This window comes from Apteryx mantelli, chromosome 1 (genome assembly GCF_036417845.1).
Source record: "Apteryx mantelli isolate bAptMan1 chromosome 1, bAptMan1.hap1, whole genome shotgun sequence".
Lineage (NCBI taxonomy): Eukaryota > Metazoa > Chordata > Aves > Apterygiformes > Apterygidae > Apteryx > Apteryx mantelli.
The window spans coordinates 191,527,344-191,545,241 of NC_089978.1; the positions used below are offsets into that span (position 1 = coordinate 191,527,344).

The window sequence follows — 17,898 nt, forward strand, 5'->3', positions numbered from 1 at the left end:
AAGCTAGTATGTAAGAAAAAGTAAGATTAATTTAGCATAATAAAGATGGTTTTGTGCAAAATTTGAGATTTCAAAGTGTAGCTATAAGTTGGTCTTGTATGATTTTAATCTTTCCCTATACAGGTTTCACATAATAGTAATCTCACTGAGACAATGAAAAACAGTGGCTTTTGGAAAACTTGATTTTTTTTTGGTTAATAGATTTAGATATTTAGATGAGGAATTGGACATAATTTTCTGAATAGCATTACATATTTTTAAGAGCACTTTCTATAGAATGAAAATAACATCATTTAAACTCAGGCCTAGGGTTTATTTTAGGTTCTGCACCCTCACAGAAATTACGTATGGTATTTGCTACTTATATGTCAGTTTGCAATATGGGAAAAAAAAGCACAGTTTATGTTATCTTAAATGGCCACCTATTTCTAAGGTATATTTTTAATGCAACAGGAATTATTAAAGTCTGGGTCTACACTACTGTTCTGGAGCACTTGTGCAGTTTTGGAATAAACTCTCCATTCACATACTGTGAGCTGGTTCATTTTGCAGGGCAGTTTTGAAATGCAGGGACTAGACGCCTTTCACATTCCTTTCACTGAGTATTCAGACTGATGAATTTGATATGGGATTGTCTCTTTCCCACAGTAACCTTACTAAAGAAAAAAAGGAAGAAAAGAAGTGGAAGCTACATTTGAAATGCAATTCAAGAGGACACTAATACATTAAACCCATAATACCTATTGCTGTGACAACAATGAGGCATATTGACATTGCGACAATGGCCATTTCATATTCTAGTCACTTCTCACACGTGGCCTTTGTCTCCTTTCCTCCCTGGAGAACATAAGCAAACTCCTTTGCCAGCCCTGAAGCTGTCTCAAGTCAAACTGCCAAAGAATATTCCCCCACATTTTTACACCCCAGATCATGACTTACAGCATGTCCTATTAGCTAGTAGTGGGCAGATTGTATAGCACAGCTGTCGACATAATGAAGCTGCAGAATTTTCAAAAGATTAATTTGTTACAGTTGAGATTAAAACAATTAGGTTCCTACTACTATCATCCCAGGTAGTGTGCCATAAGTGTATAATTTCTCTCCATCAAATATTCTTGACAAGAAAATGGGTGCAAGTTTAAAAATATATGAATGCCCTTAAGACCACTAACAAGTGAGGAGAAAGCCTGTGAAAAATGCATCCTGCATTCCCAAAACACTTTCTTCAGTCTTGTATATAGAGGAGTTTTGCCTGCCTTGAACTCCTTCCATTTTAAGCATTTAGAGCCCTCTACCAATTTATAGTCCATTACCAAGAACCAATTTTTTTTAATAATCCAAATTAGATAGTTATCTTCAGGAATCTCTTAGATACTGGTATATGCTTTCCTTGCAAGCATTGCTTGTAGAATGGGAGGAGGAAGATGAAAAGACCATTTGAAACAATTTCAAGAAGCCTGTTCTTTGTAACTTTCTTATGGCTAGCTTATTGGAATTACTTTTTATGTACTTATAATTCAAAGAAGAGAGAAACTGAATTAATTTTCAGTGGATTTTTACTTTTTTATGCAACAAGGACTCCTTGCAAGCATGTCTAGGGACTGATTTACTCACTACTCCCACAGAGCAAATATTTATAAAAAAGAAGATATGAAAAAAATTGGGACGTGCATTTAGATACTTGTATTCTAGTAAAAGAAAGGAAAGGATGACTAGATAGTTTCTGACTTACAAAGATAGATGCTAATAACAAATCATTCTGCAGATGCTAATATTTATTACTTTTTCCTCAGCTAAGTTTATTCTGCTGTGATAGTGAAGAATTAATAGTACTGGCTAAAGTCACAGTAAAACTTATGCTCAAACCTCTGCCATTAGCACTCCACACTGAATTGCCTTGTATTTTTATTTTAGTCCTTGGCTTCATGTGAGCAAAGATGAGCAAACTCTTTGCCAAATTTTATGTTGATGTTGGATGGAAGGCACATGTCCATGGGAAAATAAGATGATACTTCCAAATTTATTTCTCAGAGAATGCATTTCATTTGCATTGTTTCCTCAGAGAAATGGTGCACTGCAAGTGTTCCATCTATATTGTTTCCTTTCTGTTTTATAAAATACAGCTCTTGATGGTGATACTCTAGTACAGAAGTGTAATTTACATCTTAATGATGATTTATATGATCAAAAACTGACTAAAGAAATTTGGTCTATGATACACATCAACTGTGCATGCATATCTGACAGCATACTGTGTTACAGAGCTGTAGAAGTGAACTTGCTTTTTCAAGTTTCCTTACAGACTCAGAGAAGAAGAAATGTGCTAAGTTACTCTTTTTTTCTCCAAATACACTGCTTCCATAGATCTATTGTGTGATAACTCATGCCTTGCACTCCATGAATGGAAGCTATTTTAAATCTACTGAAGGACCTCAGATTAGAATTTTCTTTTCTCACATCCTTTAAGCAACAATATAAAATCCGCTGACCTACAAATGCTTCACAGCACCTATCTGAATTCTCAGACTAGGAGATTCATCAGGCACCATAAAACAAGTGCCCACTCTGCAGTGCCCAAGGCCATGAAGCTGATTCCAAGAGTGGAGGTCAAAAACCTTAATCACTTTTTTCATCTATCAAATACAGGAAACCTAACGGTGAGACAAAGATTCAAACAAAACAATCAAGAAAAAAACCCACAAAGCTATGAAAATGATTTAGCTACAAGTTTGTACTACACAAAGACTGGTGAAATCAAGGAAGAATCTAAGATCCAAATAATGCTCGAATATACTCAAATCTTTTCATCTAAAATAATTATGTTTCTAATATGATCCCAGATGAAGTTTTACATTTCTACATGCACTTAAGCTGACAGGAACAGGGAGCTGAAAAAAGAGGCAACACTATGATTCCAGAACATTATGATTTCAGAATAGAATACATACATGTTAATGCAAATACACATTGCTCAAAGCAAATTAGCAGAATGACTTCACATCAGCAACACAGAAATAACAGGAGTACCTCCCAAATGCATATGTGTGTTAAAAGGCAATAAAGTCTCCCAGGTGTCAGAACAGTCTAGACAGAAAGAATCAGTCACTCAGAGTTTGGCAGAATTAGCTCCTAATAAATGTCAAGCAATAAGTTATTGATCACTCAAAATTAATGCTTGCCCTTCCACTCCTCCTTAATCATATCTAAAACAAAAAAAAAATGCAGTAACTCGTTGAAAGACAAGAGCCAATGAAATCACCAGTTCTGGGTTTTGGCTCAGTCAGATATGCTCTCTAAATTCTGCCCCTGCCTCTAAGTAGCTTTATTAATTCCAATAACTATATTTTTCTTTCTCTTTTCTTTCACTGTGTAGATGAAATGCATGTACCGATTTCCTCCAAGGACATACATATCACAGTTTCCATGACATTGTTTGTTTAAAGTATAAAATGCATTTGGCAACACTTCAAACAGCATGTCATGTATTTCATCTCTCAGCTATTCCGACAAATGAAGAGCATGAGGTCTGGTAATGATGAGGATGTTTTTCTATATCGTTCATTCAGGTGAAAACTGAAAAGGTGAAATCAAGTGTATAGCGATTAAGAAATGCTGCAGTGGGTAGATGTAATCAGGCTGACAAAACATCACACCTCAGACCAGTTTTTGGGTCATTTAGAGATCAAAGAATGGCCCAGTGGAAGATATGACAGATGATAAACTAAAGCACTTTGACTAGTTTTGACAGGTTTGCAATAGCCAAAGATTAGAAATCAATTTTGTGTTATTTTCTCTTTTCTTTTTATTCCGGTATATTTTTTCTCAGCTTCTGCTGTTTAATGCAGGCTGTGTGCCAAAATCGTCTTAGAAAGTCTGCTATGCCAGATGTCACCCTTTTGCCCTTTTGCTCCATCTGCAGATTTTCTTTTAACAACATTTGAAGCTAAGTTAGTGAGCATACATTTTCCAGTAAAGAGGCATTATGAATAATAACACTTTTTGTGTTTCTGAATAAAAAACACAAAGTGCAGAAAACTTTATACATAAGCTATATATTTTAAAAGGTTATACTTAATTTTTTGAGCTATGTGGAGTGTATCTCATGCTATTATACTTTTCTATATATATATATGCTGTGATGGAAGCTAAGAAGAAGGGTTAATAAAATCCTACAGAGATGGATTTTGCAATGTTTGATTGACCTGTGCCAGTTAAACATGAGCTATATCATTTCACATACTTCTTGTAGGATTTACAGAGGCAAGAGGTCTACTCTACTATTTCCAGAGGAGAAAAATGTTCCTGTTTAAATTCCTTATGTAGGAATACAAGTTCGAATTCCTCAAATAGCAAATTTCTAGAAAGTAGAAGTGCTCTCTGCTTTCTCAGGTTACAGGCATGAATGAAAACATTTTATTTTATTCAGTGACTATAAAGCACATATAAGCTCTAATTTTCTCAAGCATCCCCCATTCTCCAAGTACTAAACAGTAGGCAGATGATTAAAGACTGTGTTAAAGTAGCTTCTTCTCTCTTTGTAGATTTTTTTTAACTTTTGCTTGAATTTAAAAAAAATCTCTAAATATTACTGTATATAGGGTTACAGTGTAGACCCAAACTCACTTGGACTGGCCACTGCAGACAACTCTAATATGCTATCATAAGGAAATGTGTGTTTTCTCAGTCATTGCTTTTTTTTCTCAATGAAGCAGTGTGGAGAGGTTGACTGCTGTGGATCAGCCTTTCTTTAGGATTAACTGTGCAACAAAACAAAACAAAAAGCCAAAAACCCCACCCAACATATCCAAAGGCTTGTCTGTCAAGATGAAGGGATTATACTTTGAATTAGGTATTAAAGTACTCAGATAAATTAAAGCCACTGAACTGTAATTATTGTATTACTCATGCCAGGTAGTGGAACCATCTTCATGGGAGCTAGTTGCCCAGACTCCCTTTATGCTTAGTGGGGAGAAACAGGCAATTTAAGGGTATGAATCAACTTAGCTTAAAATCTCACTACAAAACAGAACTGATAATCATTCTGTACAATTTCTTGTGTCTATTGACTAAAATTAAACCTACAATGGCTACCTTAGATCTGCATCTACAGGTCAGCAAGTCAGCATCACCATCAATGCACATGCCAAAAGCAGAATTGACGTACCAAGGGAACTTTTACAGCCACATATATTTGTATCCAGAGAATGTAGGACACTGCATGGTAAACCAACAGTTTTGCAGATAAAATTTCTGGGTAAGAGCTGAAAACAGCAAGTCATCACCTGTACATTTTTGTGGAATAATGTTTATTTATTTCCCTCCATTGACTATAAAAAGGTGATTTTACATTGACTAATTTCAGATGGGAACATCTATGCTACAGGTGCCTATAGATGAGATGAATCCAACCCCTGATGTTCGAATTAAATACAGGAAAAACTTATCGGTCTATATTAACAACAGTGGGATAGCTGAGAGTAGGGGGCTAAAGATAAGTGAAGGGATTCCCACTCTAAATTTCTCAGAAGCTAGTATACCTATGGTTTATTCACAGCATACTTCTTGAGACACTGGAAGGCTGAAATAGGTTACCCAAAATTGCCTATAGCTAGTCTTGTAATTTTTATAACAAAATTTGTACTTAACATTCTATTGTATTCAATACATACTTATATGAGGTCAGTAATCATATGCATTTAATAGTGTAGATAACGCTGCTTCAAAAGGATTTATCAGTGAGCAGTTTCAATAACAACAACAACATATCAATAGCGTATAATTTCTGCAGAAAAATAAAATGTGTGCTGTTCACCTGTGTTAGATGAGGATGAGATTTCACTAATTTTAATAAAATGAGAACCATTGCAGAATTATGTCCAATTTGAATCCTAACACAAGACCATCCAGAGTATGCCTATAAGTGTTCTGGATGGGTATGCACAATTTTTGTCTTGTTCTTTCTGTTATTTTGATTTTTTGTGTGTGTGTGTGTTACATTTTGGTGGATCTGGTGGAGAATGGAGACATATACAATAGATATTCAAAAATATGTAATTTAACTCATCATTTTCAAAATGTTTGAAAATAAGCCTACTTCAAAGAAAAAAAAGCCGGATTTAAGTTCTTTCAGTGTGTGAGAGAGTATAAATAAATGGAATGCTGACATTTTTATATAAAACAAAAGGATATGATTTCATGAAATTATTTGTAAGAAATTCTCCTCTCTACAACCAACTATGATCAAAATTATTTTGAATCAAAGGCACCAAAAGGCTGACTTATGTAAGTTTGGATTTTGTACATATAACACAGCACTCTTTTTATAGCCATATGTACTCTTCCTCACCTTCTTTAAATTGTTCAAAAATGTTTGTGAAAAGCTTTCTAAAGTTTTCAGTGAACTCTTCTTAAAAATAAATGTGGTAATCCACTCTTTGATTTCATGTTTTGAATCATCAGAACTAGTTCAATAGAGCAACAAGTAGTTTAAAATATTTTTTTGAAAGGTCAGGTCATGTCCGTTTCTACTTTTTCCTTCTTTTTGTAAGGATACTCTAAAAAATGAAAGACATTAGAACACTATTTACCTTCCTAAGAATAAATGTCAAAGTCTTATCCAAAGGAAGAACATCAAACTTTTTTACTGAAGACCAGCTGCCAAAATGCAAATTAACACCTACAGGGAAATATTGGACAATCTCTTTTAATGGCAACAAGACAAATATGAACTTAAAGATTGATGTCACATGGAATACTCATTAATATAAGTTGATATATGTTATATGGTAGGGCACAGAACTTTCATTTTGGTTTGTATGGATGGGAAAATTGTCCCTTTTTGACATTAGTGTTACTCCTTTTTTTAATATTTTGCTAGACTTTAACACAGGTGCTTTATTTTCTGTAAGCCTGTCATATTCTGGACATCTAATTCATATTACATTTCTCCTTTTCTTGTAATTTTGCATTACCACTATTGAACAGTGGATTTTTAGCTGTCCATTAAATCTCAGATCATCATTCTACAAAAAGTTGCTTTCTACACAGTTCTTTCCACACCATCTTCTCCTTCAGGTATTTTGTCTTCATCAACTGAAAGTGAAAACATATTCTTATTTTAGGTTAAGGATGAGGATTTTAATTCATAAGTCATATCTAGAAACCTTGTTCTCATACAAACACTGTAATACATTAATAAGCACTACCATTTAATTATAATTAAAAAGATTGAGATCTGAACAAAATAATATTTGCTGAAAAATATGGTTATTTCCAAAGCTTATTGGATTTTTTCTAGTGGGAGAGTTTTAAAAACTCTTTCTGTTGTACCACAGTACTTTGGCTTGATTTAATTTGAGGTTACTTGTATGCAGCAACAGCTATTGAAGGAGGCTATCTTTAAAATACTACCAAATTTCACGTTTCCAGTGTCTTGCTTCTGTAACATACTCTATTGCAGAATGGAAGATGGTTCCCTTTGATAACCAAATCTCTTAATTCAGTAAACTATTGCATTACCAGAAAGCTAGCAAAAAGAGAAAAGCATAAAGACTAACATTCAACTGTAGCTTAGCAGGGATATGGCCATGTGAGTTTCAGTAAAATTTATGAGAAGTCATGCTGCTAAATCCCTCCACATGCTACTGGGAATGTGCCTGAAAACATATCCAGTGACTATTTCATGGCATTATCCAATCGTCTTGATACTTTGTAGTTTTTTTTTTAATTGCTAAAATGTAACTGCAGGCATTGAATTACTAAAATAATATTTTTGTCCTATAATAAGAAAATCTAGCAAAAAGTATTTTAAAATATAAAATTCTGGATCATAGGGAAGATCACACCAAACTTCTGAATACAGCATGTCATTCTCATGAGTCCTATTATAGCTTTTTAAATTACTATTAGCATCTGTCAGTAATTCTGAATTAGGAATTCAGTTAAAAGTTTTTTCCATCTGCTCACAAAAAAGAAAAAAAAATCTCATTTTTTGCATCATTTTCTTTTTTTATGAAATGGTGCTCTATTTTTAAATTTATTTTACTGAGAAACTTGGCTCACCCTAAGATCCAATTTCAGGAACATATTCTTATTGTACCTACAGAAATAGCAGTATATTTTCATAACTTTTTTTATTTCTCATAATGCCATCATCTTTGTTTATAACATTAATTATTTTTAGTTAAAAATATTGCTACAGCTTTGCTAAACCATAGCTGAAGTTTAATTAAGCTTTTTGCCTACCTAATAGTTAAACACAAACAGGAAAATAAACCTACAACAGTTGTACAGAGAAAGAGAAATGGATGCCTTGGGAGATTTGGAGGAAAATAAACTTATTCAACAATTTGATTAGTTAGTTAGTTGATAACTTGTGCAATACCCAGTTCCAGCACATTAAATTTATAGCTTAAGTTTCACACTGGGATGTGTTGTTATATACAAATAAAAACTGCTTTCCAAGTTGACTAAAGGCAATAGGATTATTTAGAAGAAAGGAAATTGTTATTGTGTAATGTATATCGAGCATTGGTTTACCAGGGAAATGGAGAGGGGTTACCTAAGTGTACTTCACGTATGCACAAACACAGATACAGACACACGCAGCTGAAAGATACCAAAAACACTCTCTCCAAATTAAAAAAAAAAAAAAAAAAAGGAAAGAAATTAGGAAAGCTTCATCATCCTGTGTTTTTGCCAGCACTACAGAAGCAGCATTTAGGCTGAAGCTTGTCACTAATCTGTCTTCAGTATATGAGTTCTTTAAATTTAATCCGTATGACATGTCATACAGCGTCACAGAAGCAAGCTAAATTAGAACACAAGTCATAAGAACACTGAGCGATTTGCAGTCTAAAGTACAGTAATCTCTCTCTGTAAAAAAGAATTTTGAAGTTTTCATGTTAGTGAAAAATTAGGACTGTGAAACAGAGTTGAAACCAGTTGCAATTCTTTTGCATTTAGAGACACAATTTGTTCTGTACATTTTTTGTTTTCCTTTCAGTTTTCATTTTCTCTTTTTCTTTCTTTTTTTTTCTTTATTCTGCTAACAGCATAATGGTGAAATGCCAACCAGCTAATTGGGAAGTAAACAAGAATAGTAAGAAGATATCTTTTATGCAGTGAGTTTCAACTGAAGTGCTGAACTTATTGATAAGCATATTTCCTAAAATTCTCTCAGATGGAATGACTAGCACAATGCTAAAAATGAGAGGAATATTTTAACACCACACTAGAACATCTTTATTAATTAACTTTAGGATGTCTACCAAAGTTGTTATTTTCAGCCTATACTCTCATTATATATATAGCTATTTGTCTAGAAGAGAAACTGCAAAGAAACAAATGATACCTTGAATAATGACCTTGTATTTGTACAGTTACTTCTATCTTGGAATTTCTGAATGTGATAAATATTAAGGAATTACCATACTGACCACTGAGGTAGGTATTATCTCCATGTTATCATTGAAGAAATCATGGTATGGGAAGCTAGGGTCTTTTGGCAGCATTGACATTCTCAAACTCCCTGCCTAACTTTGTAGATACCTATATATCCAGTGGAAAATACCCAAAGAAGTCTATATGCCCTTCAGATGAAGTCTACACCATCATCCTAACAGCACTGACCTGTTCAGTGCATGTCTTCTTCCCGTCCATGGATGGTATAATGGAGGTCTTCATTTATCCATATCACCTCCTCTGACCTGACAGAAGTCACCAGAAAGTACAGCAGGAAAAGGTAGAGTTGGCAGTGGTACTAATGATGCTAGTAACTTCACTTATCCATGAATTTAAAGGTTATAGCATTCATGAGGAATGTATCCAAATGACTCCTATCAGAAGGAATTTGATTCAGGAACAGCCTCTTAAGCAACCATGCGACCTGCATGCAGAGTGCTTCATATGGCCTTCCTGTGTGGATGTTCCACTATTGCAAGGAGGACAGAAATATTTATTTGTCAAAATACAGGGAGAGATCCGGAAAGAATGATTTCATGGCCTAGCAATAAAAGGTTCCTTAGGAAGAGTAGGCCTATGTCAAAGTCACTGCTTCAGTGAGCATGCAATATGTAAATCCAGATTGCCAGCTGGCTACATGCCCCTAGCCTCTGAAAGTATCTAGGCTTAAGGCGCATCCTTTTCCTTGTCACTTCCAACCAGTTAACTCCTCTCAACGTAACAGCTGAGAATTTTAGCTTAAGGACCTAAATTTTCTAAGCTCACTGTGAAGAAAGCATGCGCAAACTTACACCGCATGAGCCATGCTCCTCTTCCATTCTGTCTCTGCTAGTATTATTGGGCCTCACCCAACAACTGAAGGCCAAATATTCCAGAGAGTCTAGAAACGCATATAAATTTTCAAACCATTCCTGATTTCTTGGTATATATCTTTAAATAGATTGGTAAGTGGAAAACACTGGAGATAATTCTCCAAATTTCAGTGCAGAATACGGTAAACATTTTAACAGTTTCACAAACAGCCTTCATGGAACTCTGAATTAAAAACAGGAATGGAAGCACTGTCCTTTCCATTTTAAATTATGTGACAGTCAAATTTTTGTTTGGCAAGAGAATATTTTATTTTGAGTCAGTAGTCTCTTCCAAAATGGAACGAAAAAGTCAACAAAAACTGTAATTTCCCCCAAATTACATTTTAACAAATCACTTCCTGGTTTGGCACTTAAAGCATTGTAATATTCAAAGGTAAATTTCTGATAGAGAATTTTCAAAAATAATAATTTGGGGGGATAGAAAAAGTTGATTAAAGGAGTTCAAAACATTTTAAACTCTGACTTTTAAAACTGTTTAAATATGCCAGACTAAATAAAATGAGTTTTAGCTCTAAAAGTTTCTAAATAAAATATTGGCATATTCTATTAAAAGTATGGTATAAAGATAAATATTTCTGCTACATTTTGACTTAAAAATATTTTAACTTAAAAATTTTATGTTTAATATCACTAAAATGTGACTTTTAGAGGTTTAATGCTTCATTACAAACATTCATATATTTCTTTGGCAAATATCAACATAGTTATGGAAGGTATTAATAGAAATTTAAAAAGACATATTATGCAGTATGTTTAATTTTCAAGCAATGCAAAGAATTCTCAATATAAGAATCTGCAATTGGTATCATGAGATACCGCATTACCATGATGTCATGAGATATTTCCTGGCACCCTTTTTAATGCTGAAGATAATTTTTTTTGTTTGTTTTCACTTAATGTCAAAAAGTATTTGAGTGAAAGTTATAGTCCAAATAAGCAAACATCTCATAAGAAACATTATTAACACAAATAGCTGTAAACGCATCTATTATATGTTTATAACCTTGTTTTTTTATAGCTGCAAGATTTTTTTTTTTTTAATAAAAAGTTATTTTGCATTACTGTAAAGATCTAAAAGCAATTTACAGCCTCTCTGGAACAAGAAAACAAAACCATAGTTCACATCTTGGTTTAGTAAGATTAGGACCAGAAATCTTGAAAGTACACTACCAGGAAAACGAGTTGTTCAGTTACCATTCTGTCAGTTCAGAAAGTTTCATTTTGATATATATGCAAACACAACAGCTACCAGAGCTTCATCAAATAAGAATTTAATTGTGAGACAGTAATAGTGATCTCATACATTTTTATATTGATTGTATAAATCTGACGGTCCTACTCCGAGCATTGGAAAGGCTATCCTGCTATAACACTGCTAAGGTTATCGAGCTTTGTGCTAGAGCAAGCAACCTGCTCGCAACTTCTAGGGAGGAGCACAAGCTGCAGGCAGGAGGATCCCTGTTAAACTTTGGAGACATGAAAGATTCCATGCTGTAGAATGTGATAAATTATTGAAAAAGCAGATTTAGCCATAGAAAAATATTTCCTATTAAGAAGGATAGCTAAAGCATCCAGCAGTGAGATCAAAGCCACCACTAGCGTACAGAAAGTACTTCAGTTTGTCTTAGATGAATCCAGGAAGCAGAATAAATCATAGAAAATACAGAATCACAGTTCAGTGCAGGTATACTGGAAAACAATTTTGGCTATTTCTCTGTAAGAAACATGGTCCTATACAATCACAATGTTCTTGTCAGCCATCTGAACTCAGTCTGAGTTCAGGCTGCCTACAAGTCCCATATAGAAAGTAATGTCAGGGCATTTTTAGGAAGGAGCTAAGAAAGTGGGGAATCCTCTGAAAAGGGTACTGAGCTGACCTTGATTTTGCCATTTGGGTAAATGAGATTCACAGAAGAAGCTAAGCCAAGCTCAAAGCAGCCTACGCAGTCTTAAAGAAATGAGCACATATTACATCTCATACCAGAGATTATCTGTCTTGTCCCCTAGCAGCACCAGTGAGTTCATCTCCAGGCCAGCCATGAAGATATGCCAACACATAGTGGTGTGAAGCTGGATTAATTTACCACTAAACATGGCCTGAAAGCAATTCTTGTGTTGTGTTATAGACATATCTAACAAATAAAAAAACAGCAATATATGTCATCAGTGGAGATGTTGAAGTTTCCAGTGAAGTGAATGTCAGGAGTGAGTTTAGAAAGTCCAAGATTCCCCTTCAGTTATGCTGTAGAAGACAACTGCCAGCAATTCAGCTATAATTATAATATCAGACCAAAGGCCAATCTGAGTCTAGCTGTAATGTAATTTCAACTACTTACTAACAATAACCAAAGAAATCAGACCCATTTTATCCAGGACAAATGCGTTAACAACTTCATATGTCAAGAATTTGTTCTGGTAGAGTCAGATAAAACTGGGGCCAAAACTGGGGCTGTTGCACAGACAGTGAAGGATCTCCCAGGAATTAAAACTGTTGATGGCATTTTTATTGTAAGAGAAACAGAGGTCAAGGAAAAAGCCATCCAGAACCACAACAGCAAAATGACTCCTAACTATGTTCCAGTAACAGTCTGCATGCTGACAAGCTGAAACTGGGAGACCTGAAGTCTCCTGTGTTGGTTATTTTGGCACTGAATGCTGAGACACATCACAAGAAATAAGTGAAGTCTGGTAATTTATGGGAATGGTAAATTATTTTTCCAAAGTCTGCACATCCATTGTATGAAAAAAGCATCTGGAAAAAAACACCATTGGATTCTCAACCTCAGCCAACAGGGATACAATGAATGGTAAGTGAAACAAAAGCGCTGTGAGCAGACCAAAACACAGACTGCATTCCAGACTACAGTTCTATGCAACAGGAGACAAGCTTTATCAGCATGGTACAATTGCTATTCTTCCCTTTGGAAGTCCCCAAATAACCCCAAAAGACTTTGATGTGAAGCTGCTCCATCCATTAAAACAATGCATATTCTGGAATTAAGAATCCAGTGCTAGAGGGACTTATCACCTTCACTTCTGGACCCATCAAGTCAAGCAACATTAACACAAGATACTGGATAACTACAGACATTGCTAAAATACAAGGAGCTAGCTGAGGGAATGTAACTTGGAAGAAGGAATCCAGGAGTAAAGGCAGCACCATGAAATCAGTCTTGTATGCACACAGTCTGAATGCTAGCTCCAGTGTTCATCTTTCTGTAGAAAAATCTTTTGTAAAGAACATGTCCAATTCTAAAAATAGAGTGTAGAAACAAGGAACAGGACACAGGCCAGTGTTGGCCCTTAAACCTTACCTTACTTTAATCAACAAGTTTTTGGATATTCCATGGCACCTGCACCATGCAAGTCTCCAGACACTCCCATTTGTTTAAGATATTGTGCATGAAATTACAGGGAGCAGATAGTCATGCTTAGATTTTCCTTTTTAAGCAAGGTTCATTAGGACTGGTTAGAAGAATGTGAAAGTATAAATTTGTGGGTGTTAGACAATAAAAATCATTTGCAGTCTCTCAGCAGCAGCTTGGAAATGACAATTTCTGCAATGCCAAGTCATGTCAAATAATCTACCAGCCATAAAAGAAACAGCACTGAATGCAAAGTAATGAGGAATGCTGAATTTGAGAACAATTAAACCTGTCAACCATACCTCACACTACAGACATGAAAGGTATAATGCTGTCCAACACAGAGCAAATGTTCTGTAGCTTTTAATGTACTCCTTCTAGATAGATTTGGTCAATTAAATGGAAGAAATGGTCAAAAGCTTTCACAAATTTGGTTGGTTCCTGGATTTCATCTTCCCCAGTGAAAAGTTCAAATAGTCACCATTTGCTGCCTGTTCATCAGCTAATCAAGTTCTACAGAAAAACTCAAGGGACCCTGTAGATAAAAAATTCTCAAAGCTGGCAGCAGTGCCTGAGTCTAGAAAACGAAAGAAAGGAAAAAGCCAGTTCTGGGTGATCATTTCAAGAAGCCATTCTTCAAGATGCTGAGATCACCAAAACCACCCAAAAGAACAGGAGAGGTCCACAAGGATTTAGTAAGCCTTCAGTAAAATCCTATGTAAGGTTTTATTAATCTCCCATGGATGTCCATAATTGCATAGTTAAATGACAATTCTTTCTGAAGAAGGTAATATTTTTGTTGGGTTACAATGCTAAATTGACTGCTTATCAGCTCTGACCTGTTAATTTCACGGTAAAACGTATACAAACTTAGAAACTAGAAAGAAAGTTTCTATTGAACAGATTGCTTCAGAAATGGTGCATCTGCAGTTATGTATAGTTATATCACCTGTTTATTTACAAAAGCAGGAGTCAAGAAATGACAAGCCAAAGGAAACATCCCAAGTCTAAAGTCTGATTTCCCATTTTTCCTGACCCCACACAATGCTCCTCATGGGAACAAATGTGATTTGAAAATGCAGAGGCTGGCTGAGAGCAGGGAAAGAAACTATTTTCTCTGTCTTTGTCTCTTTCCAAGTCAAATTCATTCCTAAACAAGAATTGCATGAAGGAGTATCAAATCAGGCCCTGAATTTTCAGAGAAGCCATTGCACATTTAAAGTGAACTGTAGGAAATGGAAAATCAAAGACAGTCTGTGGAGGGAAAAGGATGAGCAGGGAGGCACTGCGGGGCGGAACATGGGAAGGTTGTAACGGGCGGAGCACTGCTGCCGGAGAAGAAGGCGGGGCTTTACAGCATTATAAAAGAGCAGGACGCGCTTCATTAAACGCCATTTTGCCACTCCTCATATTGGTGTCTGTGTGGTGATGGTCCGGGGCCTGGGGAGAAGGCCCCGTGCCTCCTTGGTAAGAACGAGAACGGTAACAAGTGGTGACCCCGACGTGATACTGAGGAGGCGGCTCGGCCGGCGTAGGCACCGGGAGCGTGAGGAAGGGATCCGGATCCGGAACCATGGAGGCCATATGTAAGGTAGTGATGGCCTGCGCCAAGGAATGGCGGGCGCCGCTGAAGGCGAGCGCAATACGAGCGTGTGTAGAGAGGCTCGTAAAGGAGGGAGCGATTACTTCTCCTATGGAGATTCTGCGGGAGGAACTGTGGCTGCAATGCACAGCAGCGCTGGCGGAGTTCCCGATGAACGGGGGATCCGCGAGGGAGTTAAAGGTGTGGGGGCTGATAAGAATGCTCCTGCGGAGCGCGAGGGAGGCCCCGGCGAAAGAACGGGAGAGTGGGGGCGGGGAGGTTCCAGTGATCCTACCGGTGGAATCCCAGGAGCCGCCTCCGGTGTATCCCTGGCAAGATCTCGCACAAGACAGAGAGGGATGGGGGGTCGACGGGACCGAACCCGAGGATTGCGTGCCTGGCGCAGTTTTGAGGAAGACGCTTAGTGAGGAAGATAGGACCCTGCTGCCGTGGGCCCCGGCAGAGGAGGGTGCTGTAGGTGGGGAGAGTCAGGCAGTGCAGCGAGGGAGGAAGGGTAACGGCCAATCAGAGCGGAGAGACCAGAGTTCGACCTTGAAAGGAGGGAGGAAGGTTCGGGTGAGATTGCCGGTTGAGGAGGAGAGCGGAGAAGATAGCAGCGACGAGGAAGGCGGGGGCTTGCGAGAAGTTACGCGCAGGCTGCGGGGGTGTACAATAGGAGAGACACAGCCGAAAGGGAAGCCGAAGGGCGGAGAAGAAGTAACAACATCCCTGGTCGACACCCTATTGCGTGCATTAGAGGAAATAAGGCGGGAGGTCATGGCCACAACAGAGGCTTCGCGGGCCGTGTATGAAGAACTCGGGAAGCTAGTAAAGCAGAGTGACGCCATGACGCAGGACATCCTGAAAACGATCCCTAAAGGAACACCACTTTCGGTTGTCATCCGCACGGTACTGCAAAAACAGAATCAGGGAACAGCAGCAGCGCAGGCTCTTGTCACGGCGGTGGACCAGATGAGAAAGGGACCACAGCGTTGCTTCTCTTGTGGATATCACAGGGAAGAGGGTATGCTGCGGTAAAACGGGAGGAGCAGATAAGATGGGTTCCAATGAAATGCATAAAACCTGACCTAAATGCACGTACGGGAGGGTCTGGGGTGTAACTAATCATTCTTGGTGAGATTCCATCCTGAACAGGGCGACGCCAGACGGGATGCTGCTGCATGGCTGCATTGATGTTTATCGCCGGCTTCATGATTCCGGGGACCGCAGAGTCATACTGGAGGAGATGAGCACAGGCGCACAGAGCAGCTCACTACTGCATCCCGTTCAACCCCAAGGCGGGGCCGACAGAGACTTTCCTGACGGGGAACAAGTCAACACAGGGGCGTGGATCTTGTCATGGTTTGATTAGAAATGGCTTATAACACTAGGCTTGATAGCACTCTCAGTAGTAATAGCGATATGCTGCGGCTTGCTAATTCTGAATTATTGCTTACGGCATGTACGGCTTAACTGCTTGATAGACATGAGCATAGAGTATATCAATTAATAGTACAGGAAAAAGAGGTTCTAGACAAGATATTTGCATGAGAAGCGGTAGACTAGGCGTAGCGGAAGATCACGCGGTGTGACGCGCAGCCTAGGGGTGGAAACGAAGTGCACCTGTATGTAAGCTTGCACGCAGCCCACAATAAACGCCATTAGACGAATGGCTAACTAACCTGTTTGGCAATCTACCACAGTGGCTAATAGGACTGCTCGCTGAAGGCTTGCGCATTTTGCTAATCCTCATAACTATAGGCTTATGCTTGTGTGTAATACTGAGCTGCGTTAAGAAAGCCTTGCTGAAAGTAGCGGGCCAAGTCTGGATTGCTCGAAAACAAGAAGGAGAACTTCTGGAGGAATGGCTGGGCTTTGGGGGGGGGAATATAGTCTGTTGGAAATGAGCAATCCCGCCTATGCCTTTAAGGTTTTCCCTGAACGACGAAGACAAGGACATCGCCTGCGTTAAGAATCGGGAAAAGGGGAGGCAGCACACAGCTCCGCTCACGAAGCTACTAATGCAAGGAACCACCCGATGGCGGTCCCGTCGAGACACGCCACACTTCCGCGTGTTTTGTTGCGTCCCGCTCGATATAACGAAACAACGTTGATGGGAGAGGGGGAGATGTGGAGGAAAAAGGATGAGCAGGGAGGCACTGCGGGGCGGAACATGGGAAGGTTGTAACGGGCGGAGCACTGCTGCTGGAGAAGAAGGCGGGGCTTTACAGCATTATAAAAGAGCAGGACACGCTTCATTAAACGCCATTTTGCCACTCCTCATATTGGTGTCTGTGTGGTGATGGTCCGGGGCCTGGGGAGAAGGCCCCGTGCCTCCTCGGTAAGAACGAGAACGGTAACAACAGTCTAACCTACCTTGAGACTGTTGCCTTCCTAAAGAATCCTGTCCAAATAGATACGGAATATATTTGGAATATCATCACCTGCTCCTCCTTTGGCTTGGAAAGAAAAATCTGAAGATGAATAATCTTCTAATAATGTCCCTCACTAATCCTCCTCTAGGAGTGTCATTGTGGATGAATACAACTTCCTTTCTAACTACCCAGAAAGAAAACATTACGCAGAAGAGCAACCTGAGGCAAGCAGATCTGGCTCT

The 17,898-nt window shown here is 38.0% G+C and overlaps 1 long non-coding RNA gene across 1 annotated transcript; it reads left to right on the forward strand.

Annotated features, from left to right (window-relative positions):
* Positions 1 to 15,210: 15,210 nt before the first annotated feature.
* On the forward strand, positions 15,211 to 17,564 carry LOC136991163 (uncharacterized). Its single transcript, XR_010883210.1, has 3 exons — positions 15,211 to 15,290; positions 16,116 to 16,305; positions 16,437 to 17,564. It is a non-coding gene; the product is annotated as an uncharacterized lncRNA (long non-coding RNA).
* The last annotated feature ends 334 nt before the right edge of the window (positions 17,565 to 17,898 follow it).